At 53.3% G+C, this 15,935-nt stretch overlaps 44 non-coding genes across 44 annotated transcripts; 23 read left to right on the top strand and 21 right to left on the bottom strand.

Annotated features, from left to right (window-relative positions):
- Positions 1 to 282: 282 nt before the first annotated feature.
- Positions 283 to 355, top strand: Trnar-acg (transfer RNA arginine (anticodon ACG)). The gene has a single exon. It is a non-coding gene; the product is annotated as a tRNA-Arg (tRNA).
- Positions 356 to 629: 274 nt separating this feature from the next.
- Trnam-cau (transfer RNA methionine (anticodon CAU)) lies at positions 630 to 701 on the top strand. Its single transcript has one exon. It is a non-coding gene; the product is annotated as a tRNA-Met (tRNA).
- Positions 702 to 934: 233 nt separating this feature from the next.
- On the bottom strand, positions 935 to 1,006 carry Trnad-guc (transfer RNA aspartic acid (anticodon GUC)). The gene has a single exon. It is a non-coding gene; the product is annotated as a tRNA-Asp (tRNA).
- A 112-nt stretch (positions 1,007 to 1,118) lies between these two features.
- On the bottom strand, positions 1,119 to 1,210 carry Trnai-uau (transfer RNA isoleucine (anticodon UAU)). The gene is given in 2 exon segments: positions 1,119 to 1,154; positions 1,173 to 1,210. It is a non-coding gene; the product is annotated as a tRNA-Ile (tRNA).
- A 445-nt stretch (positions 1,211 to 1,655) lies between these two features.
- Trnar-acg (transfer RNA arginine (anticodon ACG)) lies at positions 1,656 to 1,728 on the top strand. The gene has a single exon. It is a non-coding gene; the product is annotated as a tRNA-Arg (tRNA).
- A 274-nt stretch (positions 1,729 to 2,002) lies between these two features.
- Trnam-cau (transfer RNA methionine (anticodon CAU)) lies at positions 2,003 to 2,074 on the top strand. Its single transcript has one exon. It is a non-coding gene; the product is annotated as a tRNA-Met (tRNA).
- A 233-nt stretch (positions 2,075 to 2,307) lies between these two features.
- Positions 2,308 to 2,379, bottom strand: Trnad-guc (transfer RNA aspartic acid (anticodon GUC)). Its single transcript has one exon. It is a non-coding gene; the product is annotated as a tRNA-Asp (tRNA).
- A 112-nt stretch (positions 2,380 to 2,491) lies between these two features.
- Trnai-uau (transfer RNA isoleucine (anticodon UAU)) lies at positions 2,492 to 2,583 on the bottom strand. The gene is given in 2 exon segments: positions 2,492 to 2,527; positions 2,546 to 2,583. It is a non-coding gene; the product is annotated as a tRNA-Ile (tRNA).
- A 445-nt stretch (positions 2,584 to 3,028) lies between these two features.
- On the top strand, positions 3,029 to 3,101 carry Trnar-acg (transfer RNA arginine (anticodon ACG)). The gene has a single exon. It is a non-coding gene; the product is annotated as a tRNA-Arg (tRNA).
- Positions 3,102 to 3,375: 274 nt separating this feature from the next.
- Trnam-cau (transfer RNA methionine (anticodon CAU)) lies at positions 3,376 to 3,447 on the top strand. Its single transcript has one exon. It is a non-coding gene; the product is annotated as a tRNA-Met (tRNA).
- Positions 3,448 to 3,680: 233 nt separating this feature from the next.
- Positions 3,681 to 3,752, bottom strand: Trnad-guc (transfer RNA aspartic acid (anticodon GUC)). The gene has a single exon. It is a non-coding gene; the product is annotated as a tRNA-Asp (tRNA).
- Positions 3,753 to 3,864: 112 nt separating this feature from the next.
- Positions 3,865 to 3,956, bottom strand: Trnai-uau (transfer RNA isoleucine (anticodon UAU)). Its single transcript is given in 2 exon segments — positions 3,865 to 3,900; positions 3,919 to 3,956. It is a non-coding gene; the product is annotated as a tRNA-Ile (tRNA).
- A 445-nt stretch (positions 3,957 to 4,401) lies between these two features.
- On the top strand, positions 4,402 to 4,474 carry Trnar-acg (transfer RNA arginine (anticodon ACG)). The gene has a single exon. It is a non-coding gene; the product is annotated as a tRNA-Arg (tRNA).
- Positions 4,475 to 4,748: 274 nt separating this feature from the next.
- Positions 4,749 to 4,820, top strand: Trnam-cau (transfer RNA methionine (anticodon CAU)). The gene has a single exon. It is a non-coding gene; the product is annotated as a tRNA-Met (tRNA).
- A 233-nt stretch (positions 4,821 to 5,053) lies between these two features.
- On the bottom strand, positions 5,054 to 5,125 carry Trnad-guc (transfer RNA aspartic acid (anticodon GUC)). The gene has a single exon. It is a non-coding gene; the product is annotated as a tRNA-Asp (tRNA).
- A 112-nt stretch (positions 5,126 to 5,237) lies between these two features.
- On the bottom strand, positions 5,238 to 5,329 carry Trnai-uau (transfer RNA isoleucine (anticodon UAU)). The gene is given in 2 exon segments: positions 5,238 to 5,273; positions 5,292 to 5,329. It is a non-coding gene; the product is annotated as a tRNA-Ile (tRNA).
- A 445-nt stretch (positions 5,330 to 5,774) lies between these two features.
- On the top strand, positions 5,775 to 5,847 carry Trnar-acg (transfer RNA arginine (anticodon ACG)). Its single transcript has one exon. It is a non-coding gene; the product is annotated as a tRNA-Arg (tRNA).
- Positions 5,848 to 6,121: 274 nt separating this feature from the next.
- Positions 6,122 to 6,193, top strand: Trnam-cau (transfer RNA methionine (anticodon CAU)). Its single transcript has one exon. It is a non-coding gene; the product is annotated as a tRNA-Met (tRNA).
- A 233-nt stretch (positions 6,194 to 6,426) lies between these two features.
- On the bottom strand, positions 6,427 to 6,498 carry Trnad-guc (transfer RNA aspartic acid (anticodon GUC)). Its single transcript has one exon. It is a non-coding gene; the product is annotated as a tRNA-Asp (tRNA).
- Positions 6,499 to 6,610: 112 nt separating this feature from the next.
- Positions 6,611 to 6,702, bottom strand: Trnai-uau (transfer RNA isoleucine (anticodon UAU)). Its single transcript is given in 2 exon segments — positions 6,611 to 6,646; positions 6,665 to 6,702. It is a non-coding gene; the product is annotated as a tRNA-Ile (tRNA).
- A 445-nt stretch (positions 6,703 to 7,147) lies between these two features.
- Trnar-acg (transfer RNA arginine (anticodon ACG)) lies at positions 7,148 to 7,220 on the top strand. The gene has a single exon. It is a non-coding gene; the product is annotated as a tRNA-Arg (tRNA).
- A 274-nt stretch (positions 7,221 to 7,494) lies between these two features.
- Positions 7,495 to 7,566, top strand: Trnam-cau (transfer RNA methionine (anticodon CAU)). The gene has a single exon. It is a non-coding gene; the product is annotated as a tRNA-Met (tRNA).
- Positions 7,567 to 7,799: 233 nt separating this feature from the next.
- On the bottom strand, positions 7,800 to 7,871 carry Trnad-guc (transfer RNA aspartic acid (anticodon GUC)). The gene has a single exon. It is a non-coding gene; the product is annotated as a tRNA-Asp (tRNA).
- A 112-nt stretch (positions 7,872 to 7,983) lies between these two features.
- Trnai-uau (transfer RNA isoleucine (anticodon UAU)) lies at positions 7,984 to 8,075 on the bottom strand. Its single transcript is given in 2 exon segments — positions 7,984 to 8,019; positions 8,038 to 8,075. It is a non-coding gene; the product is annotated as a tRNA-Ile (tRNA).
- A 445-nt stretch (positions 8,076 to 8,520) lies between these two features.
- Positions 8,521 to 8,593, top strand: Trnar-acg (transfer RNA arginine (anticodon ACG)). The gene has a single exon. It is a non-coding gene; the product is annotated as a tRNA-Arg (tRNA).
- A 274-nt stretch (positions 8,594 to 8,867) lies between these two features.
- Trnam-cau (transfer RNA methionine (anticodon CAU)) lies at positions 8,868 to 8,939 on the top strand. The gene has a single exon. It is a non-coding gene; the product is annotated as a tRNA-Met (tRNA).
- A 233-nt stretch (positions 8,940 to 9,172) lies between these two features.
- On the bottom strand, positions 9,173 to 9,244 carry Trnad-guc (transfer RNA aspartic acid (anticodon GUC)). The gene has a single exon. It is a non-coding gene; the product is annotated as a tRNA-Asp (tRNA).
- Positions 9,245 to 9,356: 112 nt separating this feature from the next.
- Positions 9,357 to 9,448, bottom strand: Trnai-uau (transfer RNA isoleucine (anticodon UAU)). Its single transcript is given in 2 exon segments — positions 9,357 to 9,392; positions 9,411 to 9,448. It is a non-coding gene; the product is annotated as a tRNA-Ile (tRNA).
- A 445-nt stretch (positions 9,449 to 9,893) lies between these two features.
- Positions 9,894 to 9,966, top strand: Trnar-acg (transfer RNA arginine (anticodon ACG)). The gene has a single exon. It is a non-coding gene; the product is annotated as a tRNA-Arg (tRNA).
- A 579-nt stretch (positions 9,967 to 10,545) lies between these two features.
- Trnae-uuc (transfer RNA glutamic acid (anticodon UUC)) lies at positions 10,546 to 10,617 on the bottom strand. The gene has a single exon. It is a non-coding gene; the product is annotated as a tRNA-Glu (tRNA).
- Positions 10,618 to 10,729: 112 nt separating this feature from the next.
- Positions 10,730 to 10,821, bottom strand: Trnai-uau (transfer RNA isoleucine (anticodon UAU)). The gene is given in 2 exon segments: positions 10,730 to 10,765; positions 10,784 to 10,821. It is a non-coding gene; the product is annotated as a tRNA-Ile (tRNA).
- Positions 10,822 to 11,266: 445 nt separating this feature from the next.
- Positions 11,267 to 11,339, top strand: Trnar-acg (transfer RNA arginine (anticodon ACG)). The gene has a single exon. It is a non-coding gene; the product is annotated as a tRNA-Arg (tRNA).
- A 274-nt stretch (positions 11,340 to 11,613) lies between these two features.
- Trnam-cau (transfer RNA methionine (anticodon CAU)) lies at positions 11,614 to 11,685 on the top strand. Its single transcript has one exon. It is a non-coding gene; the product is annotated as a tRNA-Met (tRNA).
- A 233-nt stretch (positions 11,686 to 11,918) lies between these two features.
- Trnad-guc (transfer RNA aspartic acid (anticodon GUC)) lies at positions 11,919 to 11,990 on the bottom strand. Its single transcript has one exon. It is a non-coding gene; the product is annotated as a tRNA-Asp (tRNA).
- A 112-nt stretch (positions 11,991 to 12,102) lies between these two features.
- Positions 12,103 to 12,194, bottom strand: Trnai-uau (transfer RNA isoleucine (anticodon UAU)). Its single transcript is given in 2 exon segments — positions 12,103 to 12,138; positions 12,157 to 12,194. It is a non-coding gene; the product is annotated as a tRNA-Ile (tRNA).
- Positions 12,195 to 12,639: 445 nt separating this feature from the next.
- Positions 12,640 to 12,712, top strand: Trnar-acg (transfer RNA arginine (anticodon ACG)). Its single transcript has one exon. It is a non-coding gene; the product is annotated as a tRNA-Arg (tRNA).
- A 274-nt stretch (positions 12,713 to 12,986) lies between these two features.
- Trnam-cau (transfer RNA methionine (anticodon CAU)) lies at positions 12,987 to 13,058 on the top strand. Its single transcript has one exon. It is a non-coding gene; the product is annotated as a tRNA-Met (tRNA).
- A 233-nt stretch (positions 13,059 to 13,291) lies between these two features.
- Trnad-guc (transfer RNA aspartic acid (anticodon GUC)) lies at positions 13,292 to 13,363 on the bottom strand. The gene has a single exon. It is a non-coding gene; the product is annotated as a tRNA-Asp (tRNA).
- Positions 13,364 to 13,475: 112 nt separating this feature from the next.
- On the bottom strand, positions 13,476 to 13,567 carry Trnai-uau (transfer RNA isoleucine (anticodon UAU)). The gene is given in 2 exon segments: positions 13,476 to 13,511; positions 13,530 to 13,567. It is a non-coding gene; the product is annotated as a tRNA-Ile (tRNA).
- Positions 13,568 to 14,012: 445 nt separating this feature from the next.
- Positions 14,013 to 14,085, top strand: Trnar-acg (transfer RNA arginine (anticodon ACG)). Its single transcript has one exon. It is a non-coding gene; the product is annotated as a tRNA-Arg (tRNA).
- A 274-nt stretch (positions 14,086 to 14,359) lies between these two features.
- On the top strand, positions 14,360 to 14,431 carry Trnam-cau (transfer RNA methionine (anticodon CAU)). The gene has a single exon. It is a non-coding gene; the product is annotated as a tRNA-Met (tRNA).
- Positions 14,432 to 14,848: 417 nt separating this feature from the next.
- Trnai-uau (transfer RNA isoleucine (anticodon UAU)) lies at positions 14,849 to 14,940 on the bottom strand. The gene is given in 2 exon segments: positions 14,849 to 14,884; positions 14,903 to 14,940. It is a non-coding gene; the product is annotated as a tRNA-Ile (tRNA).
- A 445-nt stretch (positions 14,941 to 15,385) lies between these two features.
- Positions 15,386 to 15,458, top strand: Trnar-acg (transfer RNA arginine (anticodon ACG)). Its single transcript has one exon. It is a non-coding gene; the product is annotated as a tRNA-Arg (tRNA).
- Positions 15,459 to 15,732: 274 nt separating this feature from the next.
- Trnam-cau (transfer RNA methionine (anticodon CAU)) lies at positions 15,733 to 15,804 on the top strand. Its single transcript has one exon. It is a non-coding gene; the product is annotated as a tRNA-Met (tRNA).
- Positions 15,805 to 15,935: the final 131 nt, after the last annotated feature.

The following is a 15,935-nucleotide window of genomic DNA, read 5'->3' as shown; positions in this document are numbered from 1 at the left end:
AACCGCTTGTCATCACCGAAAAAATGCAAAAAAACGGGCGCCTTGCATTCCGCTACCTGTCCAACAGCGACGGCAGATGTGTGGCAAGCTCTAAGCTGTGCAGGCGCTCCGTGGCCGAGCAGCTGGAGGAGAGATGCCTTCCTTGGTGGCAGCTCCCTGCAGAGTGCGGAAGACCAGAGTGGCCACGCCGCCGTTGTCAGTGGATGGCATGCAATTGCCGAGCCACGGAGAACACGTTGCTTTGCGATGTGCACCCGCCTCGTAGCAGAAAACGCGAACGGTGGCCCTGTGGCGCAACGGATAACGCGTCTGACTACGGATAAGAAGATTCCAGGTTCGAATCCTGGCAGGGTCGGCATTTTGTTAGTTGCGGGCGCGTAGCTAGGCAGTGCATTCGAATGTCTCCACCTTCGTGGAGTGCAATGTTAATCCTGAGCATCTCGCAGCTGCATCTCGAGACGATCGCGGTAAATATCGCTTCGTGCAAGCGTCAGCGTAGCGTCAGTCGAGCAAAGTCGAGACAAGTCAAGCTGGGAGATGCTACACAGTTAATTAAACGGTAGGCGACGCAGACAACGCTTTTCCAAGTGTCTCATGTCACGCACCGAAGAGAGCGCTTCTCTCCGCACAGCAGAGTGGCGCAGTGGAAGCGTGCTGGGCCCATAACCCAGAGGTCCGTGGATCGAAACCACGCTCTGCTAAAATTATTCTTTTTCTTGGGTGCTTCGAGCTCGATCATTAATCTTGGGGTGCGCTGATTCAGCGTCGACAGCAAACCCTGTGAGTTGTGAAACGACGACGTCGTGTGCAGAATACGAGAAACACTTCCTAAGACGCAGACTTTCTTACGATTTTTTAGCAATTACATTCCTTGATCACAACGGTAATGCTTTTTCGGGCCACACGTGCAACCTTCGCGATATAAAAATCGCATCTCCCCGGCGGGGAATCGAACCCCGGTCTCCCGCGTGACAGGCGGGGATACTAACCACTATAGTACCGAGGAACACGCGGTCGTTGACTGCAGTGCACGCACATTTATGGTCTCTCAGGTACGTGATACATCACAAATCTAGCGTCCCGATGCTTCCATAGTCAGCTGCTACGAAATAAAAGTATGCCCCAGGTGAGGCTCGAACTCACAACCCCGGCATTGCTCACGGCTACTGCCTTATAAGTACCGTGCGCTAACCAATTGCGCCACTGGGGCTACAGCAGAGTGCTTGCAGTTAGCGGTATTCACTTTGATGCCAACCTGTTGTGGCTACAGACCCGTCATACGACCGTCACCTGCGGCCATACTACGACTTTAGCACCTGTCTACGAATGCTTCACACGATTCTTGTTTTATATGCTACACTTACAAGCATGTCAACCGCTTGTCATCACCGAAAAAATGCAAAAAAACGGGCGCCTGGCATTCCGCTACCTGTCCAACAGCGACGGCAGATGTGTGGCAAGCTCTAAGCTGTGCAGGCGCTCCGTGGCCGAGCAGCTGGAGGAGAGATGCCTTCCTTGGTGGCAGCTCCCTGCAGAGTGCGGAAGACCAGAGTGGCCGCGCCGCCGTTGTCAGTGGATGACATGCAATTGCCGAGCCACGGAGAACACGTTGCTTTGCGATGTGCACCCGCCTCGTAGCAGAAAACGCGAACGGTGGCCCTGTGGCGCAACGGATAACGCGTCTGACTACGGATCAGAAGATTCCAGGTTCGAATCCTGGCAGGGTCGGCATTTTGTTAGTTGCGGGCGCGTAGCTAGGCAGTGCATTCGAATGTCTCCACCTTCGTGGAGTGCAATGTTAATCCTGAGCATCTCGCAGCTGCATCTCGAGACGATCGCGGTAAATATCGCTTCGTGCAAGCGTCAGCGTAGCGTCAGTCGAGCAAAGTCGAGACAAGTCAAGCTGGGAGATGCTACACAGTTAATTAAACGGTAGGCGACGCAGACAACGCTTTTCCAAGTGTCTCATGTCACGCACCGAAGAGAGCGCTTCTCTCCGCACAGCAGAGTGGCGCAGTGGAAGCGTGCTGGGCCCATAACCCAGAGGTCCGTGGATCGAAACCACGCTCTGCTAAAATTATTCTTTTTCTTGGGTGCTTCGAGCTCGATCATTAATCTTGGGGTGCGCTGATTCAGCGTCGACAGCAAACCCTGTGAGTTGTGAAACGACGACGTCGTGTGCAGAATACGAGAAACACTTCCTAAGACGCAGACTTTCTTACGATTTTTTAGCAATTACATTCCTTGATCACAACGGTAATGCTTTTTCGGGCCACACGTGCAACCTTCGCGATATAAAAATCGCATCTCCCCGGCGGGGAATCGAACCCCGGTCTCCCGCGTGACAGGCGGGGATACTAACCACTATACTACCGAGGAACACGCGGTCGTTGACTGCAGTGCACGCACATTTATGGTCTCTCAGGTACGTGATACATCTCAAATCTAGCGTCCCGATGCTTCCATAGTCAGCTGCTACGAAATAAAAGTATGCCCCAGGGGAGGCTCGAACTCACAACCCCGGCATTGCTCACGGCTACTGCCTTATAAGTACCGTGCGCTAACCAATTGCGCCACTGGGGCTACAGCAGAGTGCTTGCAGTTAGCGGTATTCACTTTGATGCCAACCTGTTGTGGCTACAGACCCGTCATACGACCGTCACCTGCGGCCATACTACGACTTTAGCACCTGTCTACGAATGCTTCACACGATTCTTGTTTTATATGCTACACTTACAAGCATGTCAACCGCTTGTCATCACCGAAAAAATGCAAAAAAACGGGCGCCTTGCATTCCGCTACCTGTCCAACAGCGACGGCAGATGTGTGGCAAGCTCTAAGCTGTGCAGGCGCTCCGTGGCCGAGCAGCTGGAGGAGAGATGCCTTCCTTGGTGGCAGCTCCCTGCAGAGTGCGGAAGACCAGAGTGGCCACGCCGCCGTTGTCAGTGGATGGCATGCAATTGCCGAGCCACGGAGAACACGTTGCTTTGCGATGTGCACCCGCCTCGTAGCAGAAAACGCGAACGGTGGCCCTGTGGCGCAACGGATAACGCGTCTGACTACGGATCAGAAGATTCCAGGTTCGAATCCTGGCAGGGTCGGCATTTTGTTAGTTGCGGGCGCGTAGCTAGGCAGTGCATTCGAATGTCTCCACCTTCGTGGAGTGCAATGTTAATCCTGAGCATCTCGCAGCTGCATCTCGAGACGATCGCGGTAAATATCGCTTCGTGCAAGCGTCAGCGTAGCGTCAGTCGAGCAAAGTCGAGACAAGTCAAGCTGGGAGATGCTACACAGTTAATTAAACGGTAGGCGACGCAGACAACGCTTTTCCAAGTGTCTCATGTCACGCACCGAAGAGAGCGCTTCTCTCCGCACAGCAGAGTGGCGCAGTGGAAGCGTGCTGGGCCCATAACCCAGAGGTCCGTGGATCGAAACCACGCTCTGCTAAAATTATTCTTTTTCTTGGGTGCTTCGAGCTCGATCATTAATCTTGGGGTGCGCTGATTCAGCGTCGACAGCAAACCCTGTGAGTTGTGAAACGACGACGTCGTGTGCAGAATACGAGAAACACTTCCTAAGACGCAGACTTTCTTACGATTTTTTAGCAATTACATTCCTTGATCACAACGGTAATGCTTTTTCGGGCCACACGTGCAACCTTCGCGATATAAAAATCGCATCTCCCCGGCGGGGAATCGAACCCCGGTCTCCCGCGTGACAGGCGGGGATACTAACCACTATAGTACCGAGGAACACGCGGTCGTTGACTGCAGTGCACGCACATTTATGGTCTCTCAGGTACGTGATACATCACAAATCTAGCGTCCCGATGCTTCCATAGTCAGCTGCTACGAAATAAAAGTATGCCCCAGGTGAGGCTCGAACTCACAACCCCGGCATTGCTCACGGCTACTGCCTTATAAGTACCGTGCGCTAACCAATTGCGCCACTGGGGCTACAGCAGAGTGCTTGCAGTTAGCGGTATTCACTTTGATGCCAACCTGTTGTGGCTACAGACCCGTCATACGACCGTCACCTGCGGCCATACTACGACTTTAGCACCTGTCTACGAATGCTTCACACGATTCTTGTTTTATATGCTACACTTACAAGCATGTCAACCGCTTGTCATCACCGAAAAAATGCAAAAAAACGGGCGCCTGGCATTCCGCTACCTGTCCAACAGCGACGGCAGATGTGTGGCAAGCTCTAAGCTGTGCAGGCGCTCCGTGGCCGAGCAGCTGGAGGAGAGATGCCTTCCTTGGTGGCAGCTCCCTGCAGAGTGCGGAAGACCAGAGTGGCCGCGCCGCCGTTGTCAGTGGATGACATGCAATTGCCGAGCCACGGAGAACACGTTGCTTTGCGATGTGCACCCGCCTCGTAGCAGAAAACGCGAACGGTGGCCCTGTGGCGCAACGGATAACGCGTCTGACTACGGATCAGAAGATTCCAGGTTCGAATCCTGGCAGGGTCGGCATTTTGTTAGTTGCGGGCGCGTAGCTAGGCAGTGCATTCGAATGTCTCCACCTTCGTGGAGTGTAATGTTAATCCTGAGCATCTCGCAGCTGCATCTCGAGACGATCGCGGTAAATATCGCTTCGTGCAAGCGTCAGCGTAGCGTCAGTCGAGCAAAGTCGAGACAAGTCAAGCTGGGAGATGCTACACAGTTAATTAAACGGTAGGCGACGCAGACAACGCTTTTCCAAGTGTCTCATGTCACGCACCGAAGAGAGCGCTTCTCTCCGCACAGCAGAGTGGCGCAGTGGAAGCGTGCTGGGCCCATAACCCAGAGGTCCGTGGATCGAAACCACGCTCTGCTAAAATTATTCTTTTTCTTGGGTGCTTCGAGCTCGATCATTAATCTTGGGGTGCGCTGATTCAGCGTCGACAGCAAACCCTGTGAGTTGTGAAACGACGACGTCGTGTGCAGAATACGAGAAACACTTCCTAAGACGCAGACTTTCTTACGATTTTTTAGCAATTACATTCCTTGATCACAACGGTAATGCTTTTTCGGGCCACACGTGCAACCTTCGCGATATAAAAATCGCATCTCCCCGGCGGGGAATCGAACCCCGGTCTCCCGCGTGACAGGCGGGGATACTAACCACTATACTACCGAGGAACACGCGGTCCTTGACTGCAGTGCACGCACATTTATGGTCTCTCAGGTACGTGATACATCTCAAATCTAGCGTCCCGATGCTTCCATAGTCAGCTGCTACGAAATAAAAGTATGCCCCAGGGGAGGCTCGAACTCACAACCCCGGCATTGCTCACGGCTACTGCCTTATAAGTACCGTGCGCTAACCAATTGCGCCACTGGGGCTACAGCAGAGTGCTTGCAGTTAGCGGTATTCACTTTGATGCCAACCTGTTGTGGCTACAGACCCGTCATACGACCGTCACCTGCGGCCATACTACGACTTTAGCACCTGTCTACGAATGCTTCACACGATTCTTGTTTTATATGCTACACTTACAAGCATGTCAACCGCTTGTCATCACCGAAAAAATGCAAAAAAACGGGCGCCTTGCATTCCGCTACCTGTCCAACAGCGACGGCAGATGTGTGGCAAGCTCTAAGCTGTGCAGGCGCTCCGTGGCCGAGCAGCTGGAGGAGAGATGCCTTCCTTGGTGGCAGCTCCCTGCAGAGTGCGGAAGACCAGAGTGGCCACGCCGCCGTTGTCAGTGGATGGCATGCAATTGCCGAGCCACGGAGAACACGTTGCTTTGCGATGTGCACCCGCCTCGTAGCAGAAAACGCGAACGGTGGCCCTGTGGCGCAACGGATAACGCGTCTGACTACGGATCAGAAGATTCCAGGTTCGAATCCTGGCAGGGTCGGCATTTTGTTAGTTGCGGGCGCGTAGCTAGGCAGTGCATTCGAATGTCTCCACCTTCGTGGAGTGCAATGTTAATCCTGAGCATCTCGCAGCTGCATCTCGAGACGATCGCGGTAAATATCGCTTCGTGCAAGCGTCAGCGTAGCGTCAGTCGAGCAAAGTCGAGACAAGTCAAGCTGGGAGATGCTACACAGTTAATTAAACGGTAGGCGACGCAGACAACGCTTTTCCAAGTGTCTCATGTCACGCACCGAAGAGAGCGCTTCTCTCCGCACAGCAGAGTGGCGCAGTGGAAGCGTGCTGGGCCCATAACCCAGAGGTCCGTGGATCGAAACCACGCTCTGCTAAAATTATTCTTTTTCTTGGGTGCTTCGAGCTCGATCATTAATCTTGGGGTGCGCTGATTCAGCGTCGACAGCAAACCCTGTGAGTTGTGAAACGACGACGTCGTGTGCAGAATACGAGAAACACTTCCTAAGACGCAGACTTTCTTACGATTTTTTAGCAATTACATTCCTTGATCACAACGGTAATGCTTTTTCGGGCCACACGTGCAACCTTCGCGATATAAAAATCGCATCTCCCCGGCGGGGAATCGAACCCCGGTCTCCCGCGTGACAGGCGGGGATACTAACCACTATACTACCGAGGAACACGCGGTCGTTGACTGCAGTGCACGCACATTTATGGTCTCTCAGGTACGTGATACATCTCAAATCTAGCGTCCCGATGCTTCCATAGTCAGCTGCTACGAAATAAAAGTATGCCCCAGGGGAGGCTCGAACTCACAACCCCGGCATTGCTCACGGCTACTGCCTTATAAGTACCGTGCGCTAACCAATTGCGCCACTGGGGCTACAGCAGAGTGCTTGCAGTTAGCGGTATTCACTTTGATGCCAACCTGTTGTGGCTACAGACCCGTCATACGACCGTCACCTGCGGCCATACTACGACTTTAGCACCTGTCTACGAATGCTTCACACGATTCTTGTTTTATATGCTACACTTACAAGCATGTCAACCGCTTGTCATCACCGAAAAAATGCAAAAAAACGGGCGCCTTGCATTCCGCTACCTGTCCAACAGCGACGGCAGATGTGTGGCAAGCTCTAAGCTGTGCAGGCGCTCCGTGGCCGAGCAGCTGGAGGAGAGATGCCTTCCTTGGTGGCAGCTCCCTGCAGAGTGCGGAAGACCAGAGTGGCCACGCCGCCGTTGTCAGTGGATGGCATGCAATTGCCGAGCCACGGAGAACACGTTGCTTTGCGATGTGCACCCGCCTCGTAGCAGAAAACGCGAACGGTGGCCCTGTGGCGCAACGGATAACGCGTCTGACTACGGATCAGAAGATTCCAGGTTCGAATCCTGGCAGGGTCGGCATTTTGTTAGTTGCGGGCGCGTAGCTAGGCAGTGCATTCGAATGTCTCCACCTTCGTGGAGTGCAATGTTAATCCTGAGCATCTCGCAGCTGCATCTCGAGACGATCGCGGTAAATATCGCTTCGTGCAAGCGTCAGCGTAGCGTCAGTCGAGCAAAGTCGAGACAAGTCAAGCTGGGAGATGCTACACAGTTAATTAAACGGTAGGCGACGCAGACAACGCTTTTCCAAGTGTCTCATGTCACGCACCGAAGAGAGCGCTTCTCTCCGCACAGCAGAGTGGCGCAGTGGAAGCGTGCTGGGCCCATAACCCAGAGGTCCGTGGATCGAAACCACGCTCTGCTAAAATTATTGTTTTTCTTGGGTGCTTCGAGCTCGATCATTAATCTTGGGGTGCGCTGATTCAGCGTCGACAGCAAACCCTGTGAGTTGTGAAACGACGACGTCGTGTGCAGAATACGAGAAACACTTCCTAAGACGCAGACTTTCTTACGATTTTTTAGCAATTACATTCCTTGATCACAACGGTAATGCTTTTTCGGGCCACACGTGCAACCTTCGCGATATAAAAATCGCATCTCCCCGGCGGGGAATCGAACCCCGGTCTCCCGCGTGACAGGCGGGGATACTAACCACTATACTACCGAGGAACACGCGGTCGTTGTCTGCAGTGCACGCACATTTATGGTCTCTCAGGTACGTGATACATCTCAAATCTAGCGTCCCGATGCTTCCATAGTCAGCTGCTACGAAATAAAAGTATGCCCCAGGGGAGGCTCGAACTCACAACCCCGGCATTGCTCACGGCTACTGCCTTATAAGTACCGTGCGCTAACCAATTGCGCCACTGGGGCTACAGCAGAGTGCTTGCAGTTAGCGGTATTCACTTTGATGCCAACCTGTTGTGGCTACAGACCCGTCATACGACCGTCACCTGCGGCCATACTACGACTTTAGCACCTGTCTACGAATGCTTCACACGATTCTTGTTTTATATGCTACACTTACAAGCATGTCAACCGCTTGTCATCACCGAAAAAATGCAAAAAAACGGGCGCCTTGCATTCCGCTACCTGTCCAACAGCGACGGCAGATGTGTGGCAAGCTCTAAGCTGTGCAGGCGCTCCGTGGCCGAGCAGCTGGAGGAGAGATGCCTTCCTTGGTGGCAGCTCCCTGCAGAGTGCGGAAGACCAGAGTGGCCACGCCGCCGTTGTCAGTGGATGGCATGCAATTGCCGAGCCACGGAGAACACGTTGCTTTGCGATGTGCACCCGCCTCGTAGCAGAAAACGCGAACGGTGGCCCTGTGGCGCAACGGATAACGCGTCTGACTACGGATCAGAAGATTCCAGGTTCGAATCCTGGCAGGGTCGGCATTTTGTTAGTTGCGGGCGCGTAGCTAGGCAGTGCATTCGAATGTCTCCACCTTCGTGGAGTGCAATGTTAATCCTGAGCATCTCGCAGCTGCATCTCGAGACGATCGCGGTAAATATCGCTTCGTGCAAGCGTCAGCGTAGCGTCAGTCGAGCAAAGTCGAGACAAGTCAAGCTGGGAGATGCTACACAGTTAATTAAACGGTAGGCGACGCAGACAACGCTTTTCCAAGTGTCTCATGTCACGCACCGAAGAGAGCGCTTCTCTCCGCACAGCAGAGTGGCGCAGTGGAAGCGTGCTGGGCCCATAACCCAGAGGTCCGTGGATCGAAACCACGCTCTGCTAAAATTATTCTTTTTCTTGGGTGCTTCGAGCTCGATCATTAATCTTGGGGTGCGCTGATTCAGCGTCGACAGCAAACCCTGTGAGTTGTGAAACGACGACGTCGTGTGCAGAATACGAGAAACACTTCCTAAGACGCAGACTTTCTTACGATTTTTTAGCAATTACATTCCTTGATCACAACGGTAATGCTTTTTCGGGCCACACGTGCAACCTTCGCGATATAAAAATCGCATCTCCCCGGCGGGGAATCGAACCCCGGTCTCCCGCGTGACAGGCGGGGATACTAACCACTATACTACCGAGGAACACGCGGTCGTTGACTGCAGTGCACGCACATTTATGGTCTCTCAGGTACGTGATACATCTCAAATCTAGCGTCCCGATGCTTCCATAGTCAGCTGCTACGAAATAAAAGTATGCCCCAGGGGAGGCTCGAACTCACAACCCCGGCATTGCTCACGGCTACTGCCTTATAAGTACCGTGCGCTAACCAATTGCGCCACTGGGGCTACAGCAGAGTGCTTGCAGTTAGCGGTATTCACTTTGATGCCAACCTGTTGTGGCTACAGACCCGTCATACGACCGTCACCTGCGGCCATACTACGACTTTAGCACCTGTCTACGAATGCTTCACACGATTCTTGTTTTATATGCTACACTTACAAGCATGTCAACCGCTTGTCATCACCGAAAAAATGCAAAAAAACGGGCGCCTTGCATTCCGCTACCTGTCCAACAGCGACGGCAGATGTGTGGCAAGCTCTAAGCTGTGCAGGCGCTCCGTGGCCGAGCAGCTGGAGGAGAGATGCCTTCCTTGGTGGCAGCTCCCTGCAGAGTGCGGAAGACCAGAGTGGCCACGCCGCCGTTGTCAGTGGATGGCATGCAATTGCCGAGCCACGGAGAACACGTTGCTTTGCGATGTGCACCCGCCTCGTAGCAGAAAACGCGAACGGTGGCCCTGTGGCGCAACGGATAACGCGTCTGACTACGGATCAGAAGATTCCAGGTTCGAATCCTGGCAGGGTCGGCATTTTGTTAGTTGCGGGCGCGTAGCTAGGCAGTGCATTCGAATGTCTCCACCTTCGTGGAGTGCAATGTTAATCCTGAGCATCTCGCAGCTGCATCTCGAGACGATCGCGGTAAATATCGCTTCGTGCAAGCGTCAGCGTAGCGTCAATCGAGCAAAGTCGAGACAAGTCAAGCTGGGAGATGCTACACAGTTAATTAAACGGTAGGCGACGCAGACAACGCTTTTCCAAGTGTCTCATGTCACGCACCGAAGAGAGCGCTTCTCTCCGCACAGCAGAGTGGCGCAGTGGAAGCGTGCTCTGCCCATAACCCAGAGGTCCGTGGATCGAAACCACGCTCTGCTAAAATTATTCTTTTTCTTGGGTGCTTCGAGCTCGATCATTAATCTTGGGGTGCGCTGATTCAGCGTCGACAGCAAACCCTGTGAGTTGTGAAACGACGACGTCGTGTGCAGAATACGAGAAACACTTCCTAAGACGCAGACTTTCTTACGATTTTTTAGCAATTACATTCCTTGATCACAACGGTAATGCTTTTTCGGGCCACACGTGCAACCTTCGCGATATAAAAATCGCATCTCCCCGGCGGGGAATCGAACCCCGGTCTCCCGCGTGAAAGGCGGGGATACTAACCACTATAGTACCGAGGAACACGCGGTCGTTGACTGCAGTGCACGCACATTTATGGTCTCTCAGGTACGTGATACATCTCAAATCTAGCGTCCCGATGCTTCCATAGTCAGCTGCTACGAAATAAAAGTATGCCCCAGGTGAGGCTCGAACTCACAACCCCGGCATTGCTCACGGCTACTGCCTTATAAGTACCGTGCGCTAACCAATTGCGCCACTGGGGCTACAGCAGAGTGCTTGCAGTTAGCGGTATTCACTTTGATGCCAACCTGTTGTGGCTACAGACCCGTCATACGACCGTCACCTGCGGCCATACTACGACTTTAGCACCTGTCTACGAATGCTTCACACGATTCTTGTTTTATATGCTACACTTACAAGCATGTCAACCGCTTGTCATCACCGAAAAAATGCAAAAAAACGGGCGCCTGGCATTCCGCTACCTGTCCAACAGCGACGGCAGATGTGTGGCAAGCTCTAAGCTGTGCAGGCGCTCCGTGGCCGAGCAGCTGGAGGAGAGATGCCTTCCTTGGTGGCAGCTCCCTGCAGAGTGCGGAAGACCAGAGTGGCCGCGCCGCCGTTGTCAGTGGATGACATGCAATTGCCGAGCCACGGAGAACACGTTGCTTTGCGATGTGCACCCGCCTCGTAGCAGAAAACGCGAACGGTGGCCCTGTGGCGCAACGGATAACGCGTCTGACTACGGATCAGAAGATTCCAGGTTCGAATCCTGGCAGGGTCGGCATTTTGTTAGTTGCGGGCGCGTAGCTAGGCAGTGCATTCGAATGTCTCCACCTTCGTGGAGTGCAATGTTAATCCTGAGCATCTCGCAGCTGCATCTCGAGACGATCGCGGTAAATATCGCTTCGTGCAAGCGTCAGCGTAGCGTCAGTCGAGCAAAGTCGAGACAAGTCAAGCTGGGAGATGCTACACAGTTAATTAAACGGTAGGCGACGCAGACAACGCTTTTCCAAGTGTCTCATGTCACGCACCGAAGAGAGCGCTTCTCTCCGCACAGCAGAGTGGCGCAGTGGAAGCGTGCTGGGCCCATAACCCAGAGGTCCGTGGATCGAAACCACGCTCTGCTAAAATTATTCTTTTTCTTGGGTGCTTCGAGCTCGATCATTAATCTTGGGGTGCGCTGATTCAGCGTCGACAGCAAACCCTGTGAGTTGTGAAACGACGACGTCGTGTGCAGAATACGAGAAACACTTCCTAAGACGCAGACTTTCTTACGATTTTTTAGCAATTACATTCCTTGATCACAACGGTAATGCTTTTTCGGGCCACACGTGCAACCTTCGCGATATAAAAATCGCATCTCCCCGGCGGGGAATCGAACCCCGGTCTCCCGCGTGACAGGCGGGGATACTAACCACTATAGTACCGAGGAACACGCGGTCGTTGACTGCAGTGCACGCACATTTATGGTCTCTCAGGTACGTGATACATCTCAAATCTAGCGTCCCGATGCTTCCATAGTCAGCTGCTACGAAATAAAAGTATGCCCCAGGGGAGGCTCGAACTCACAACCCCGGCATTGCTCACGGCTACTGCCTTATAAGTACCGTGCGCTAACCAATTGCGCCACTGGGGCTACAGCAGAGTGCTTGCAGTTAGCGGTATTCACTTTGATGCCAACCTGTTGTGGCTACAGACCCGTCATACGACCGTCACCTGCGGCCATACTACGACTTTAGCACCTGTCTACGAATGCTTCACACGATTCTTGTTTTATATGCTACACTTACAAGCATGTCAACCGCTTGTCATCACCGAAAAAATGCAAAAAAACGGGCGCCTTGCATTCCGCTACCTGTCCAACAGCGACGGCAGATGTGTGGCAAGCTCTAAGCTGTGCAGGCGCTCCGTGGCCGAGCAGCTGGAGGAGAGATGCCTTCCTTGGTGGCAGCTCCCTGCAGAGTGCGGAAGACCAGAGTGGCCGCGCCGCCGTTGTCAGTGGATGACATGCAATTGCCGAGCCACGGAGAACACGTTGCTTTGCGATGTGCACCCGCCTCGTAGCAGAAAACGCGAACGGTGGCCCTGTGGCGCAACGGATAACGCGTCTGACTACGGATCAGAAGATTCCAGGTTCGAATCCTGGCAGGGTCGGCATTTTGTTAGTTGCGGGCGCGTAGCTAGGCAGTGCATTCGAATGTCTCCACCTTCGTGGAGTGCAATGTTAATCCTGAGCATCTCGCAGCTGCATCTCGAGACGATCGCGGTAAATATCGCTTCGTGCAAGCGTCAGCGTAGCGTCAGTCGAGCAAAGTCGAGACAAGTCAAGCTGGGAGATGCTACACAGTTAATTAAACGGTAGGCGACGCAGACAACGCTTTTCCAAGTGTCTCATGTCACGCACCGAAGAGAGCGCTTCTCTCCGCACAGCAGAGTGGCGCAGTGGAAGCGTGCTGGGCCCATAACCCAGAGGTCCGTGGATCGAAACCACGCTCTGCTAAAATTATTCTTTTTCTTGGGTGCTTCGAGCTCGATCATTAATCTTGGGGTGCGCTGATTCAGCGTCGACAGCAAACCCTGTGAGTTGTGAAACGACGACGTCGTGTGCAGAATACGAGAAACACTTCCTAAGACGCAGACTTTCTTACGATTTTTTAGCAATTACATTCCTTGATCACAACGGTAATGCTTTTTCGGGCCACACGTGCAACCTTCGCGATATAAAAATCGCATCTCCCCGGCGGGGAATCGAACCCCGGTCTCCCGCGTGACAGGCGGGGATACTAACCACTATAGTACCGAGGAACACGCGGTCGTTGACTGCAGTGCACGCACATTTATGGTCTCTCAGGTACGTGATACATCTCAAATCTAGCGTCCCGATGCTTCCATAGTCAGCTGCTACGAAATAAAAGTATGCCCCAGGTGAGGCTCGAACTCACAACCCCGGCATTGCTCACGGCTACTGCCTTATAAGTACCGTGCGCTAACCAATTGCGCCACTGGGGCTACAGCAGAGTGCTTGCAGTTAGCGGTATTCACTTTGATGCCAACCTGTTGTGGCTACAGACCCGTCATACGACCGTCACCTGCGGCCATACTACGACTTTAGCACCTGTCTACGAATGCTTCACACGATTCTTGTTTTATATGCTACACTTACAAGCATGTCAACCGCTTGTCATCACCGAAAAAATGCAAAAAAACGGGCGCCTGGCATTCCGCTACCTGTCCAACAGCGACGGCAGATGTGTGGCAAGCTCTAAGCTGTGCAGGCGCTCCGTGGCCGAGCAGCTGGAGGAGAGATGCCTTCCTTGGTGGCAGCTCCCTGCAGAGTGCGGAAGACCAGAGTGGCCGCGCCGCCGTTGTCAGTGGATGACATGCAATTGCCGAGCCACGGAGAACACGTTGCTTTGCGATGTGCACCCGCCTCGTAGCAGAAAACGCGAACGGTGGCCCTGTGGCGCAACGGATAACGCGTCTGACTACGGATCAGAAGATTCCAGGTTCGAATCCTGGCAGGGTCGGCATTTTGTTAGTTGCGGGCGCGTAGCTAGGCAGTGCATTCGAATGTCTCCACCTTCGTGGAGTGCAATGTTAATCCTGAGCATCTCGCAGCTGCATCTCGAGACGATCGCGGTAAATATCGCTTCGTGCAAGCGTCAGCGTAGCGTCAGTCGAGCAAAGTCGAGACAAGTCAAGCTGGGAGATGCTACACAGTTAATTAAACGGTAGGCGACGCAGACAACGCTTTTCCAAGTGTCTCATGTCACGCACCGAAGAGAGCGCTTCTCTCCGCACAGCAGAGTGGCGCAGTGGAAGCGTGCTGGGCCCATAACCCAGAGGTCCGTGGATCGAAACCACGCTCTGCTAAAATTATTCTTTTTCTTGGGTGCTTCGAGCTCGATCATTAATCTTGGGGTGCGCTGATTCAGCGTCGACAGCAAACCCTGTGAGTTGTGAAACGACGACGTCGTGTGCAGAATACGAGAAACACTTCCTAAGACGCAGACTTTCTTACGATTTTTTAGCAATTACATTCCTTGATCACAACGGTAATGCTTTTTCGGGCCACACGTGCAACCTTCGCGATATAAAAATCGCATCTCCCCGGCGGGGAATCGAACCCCGGTCTCCCGCGTGACAGGCGGGGATACTAAACACTATAGTACCGAGGAACACGCGGTTGTTGACTGCAGTGCACGCACATTTATGGTCTCTCAGGTACGTGATACATCTCAAATCTAGCGTCCCGATGCTTCCATAGTCAGCTGCTACGAAATAAAAGTATGCCCCAGGTGAGGCTCGAACTCACAACCCCGGCATTGCTCACGGCTACTGCCTTATAAGTACCGTGCGCTAACCAATTGCGCCACTGGGGCTACAGCAGAGTGCTTGCAGTTAGCGGTATTCACTTTGATGCCAACCTGTTGTGGCTACAGACCCGTCATACGACCGTCACCTGCGGCCATACTACGACTTTAGCACCTGTCTACGAATGCTTCACACGATTCTTGTTTTATATGCTACACTTACAAGCATGTCAACCGCTTGTCATCACCGAAAAAATGCAAAAAAACGGGCGCCTGGCATTCCGCTACCTGTCCAACAGCGACGGCAGATGTGTGGCAAGCTCTAAGCTGTGCAGGCGCTCCGTGGCCGAGCAGCTGGAGGAGAGATGCCTTCCTTGGTGGCAGCTCCCTGCAGAGTGCGGAAGACCAGAGTGGCCGCGCCGCCGTTGTCAGTGGATGACATGCAATTGCCGAGCCACGGAGAACACGTTGCTTTGCGATGTGCACCCGCCTCGTAGCAGAAAACGCGAACGGTGGCCCTGTGGCGCAACGGATAACGCGTCTGACTACGGATCAGAAGATTCCAGGTTCGAATCCTGGCAGGGTCGGCATTTTGTTAGTTGCGGGCGCGTAGCTAGGCAGTGCATTCGAATGTCTCCACCTTCGTGGAGTGCAATGTTAATCCTGAGCATCTCGCAGCTGCATCTCGAGACGATCGCGGTAAATATCGCTTCGTGCAAGCGTCAGCGTAGCGTCAGTCGAGCAAAGTCGAGACAAGTCAAGCTGGGAGATGCTACACAGTTAATTAAACGGTAGGCGACGCAGACAACGCTTTTCCAAGTGTCTCATGTCACGCACCGAAGAGAGCGCTTCTCTCCGCACAGCAGAGTGGCGCAGTGGAAGCGTGCTGGGCCCATAACCCAGAGGTCCGTGGATCGAAACCACGCTCTGCTAAAATTATTCTTTTTCTTGGGTGCTTCGAGCTCGATCATTAATCTTGGGGTGCGCTGATTCAGCGTCGACAGCAAACCCTGTGAGTTGTGAAACGACGACGTCGTGTGCAGAATACGAGAAACACTTCCTAA

This window comes from Schistocerca serialis, chromosome 9, assembly GCF_023864345.2.
Source record: "Schistocerca serialis cubense isolate TAMUIC-IGC-003099 chromosome 9, iqSchSeri2.2, whole genome shotgun sequence".
NCBI classification, from domain to species: domain Eukaryota; kingdom Metazoa; phylum Arthropoda; class Insecta; order Orthoptera; family Acrididae; genus Schistocerca; species Schistocerca serialis.
The sequence above is the reverse complement of the archived record's forward strand: the minus strand, read 5'-3'. Positions and strand labels throughout refer to the sequence as shown.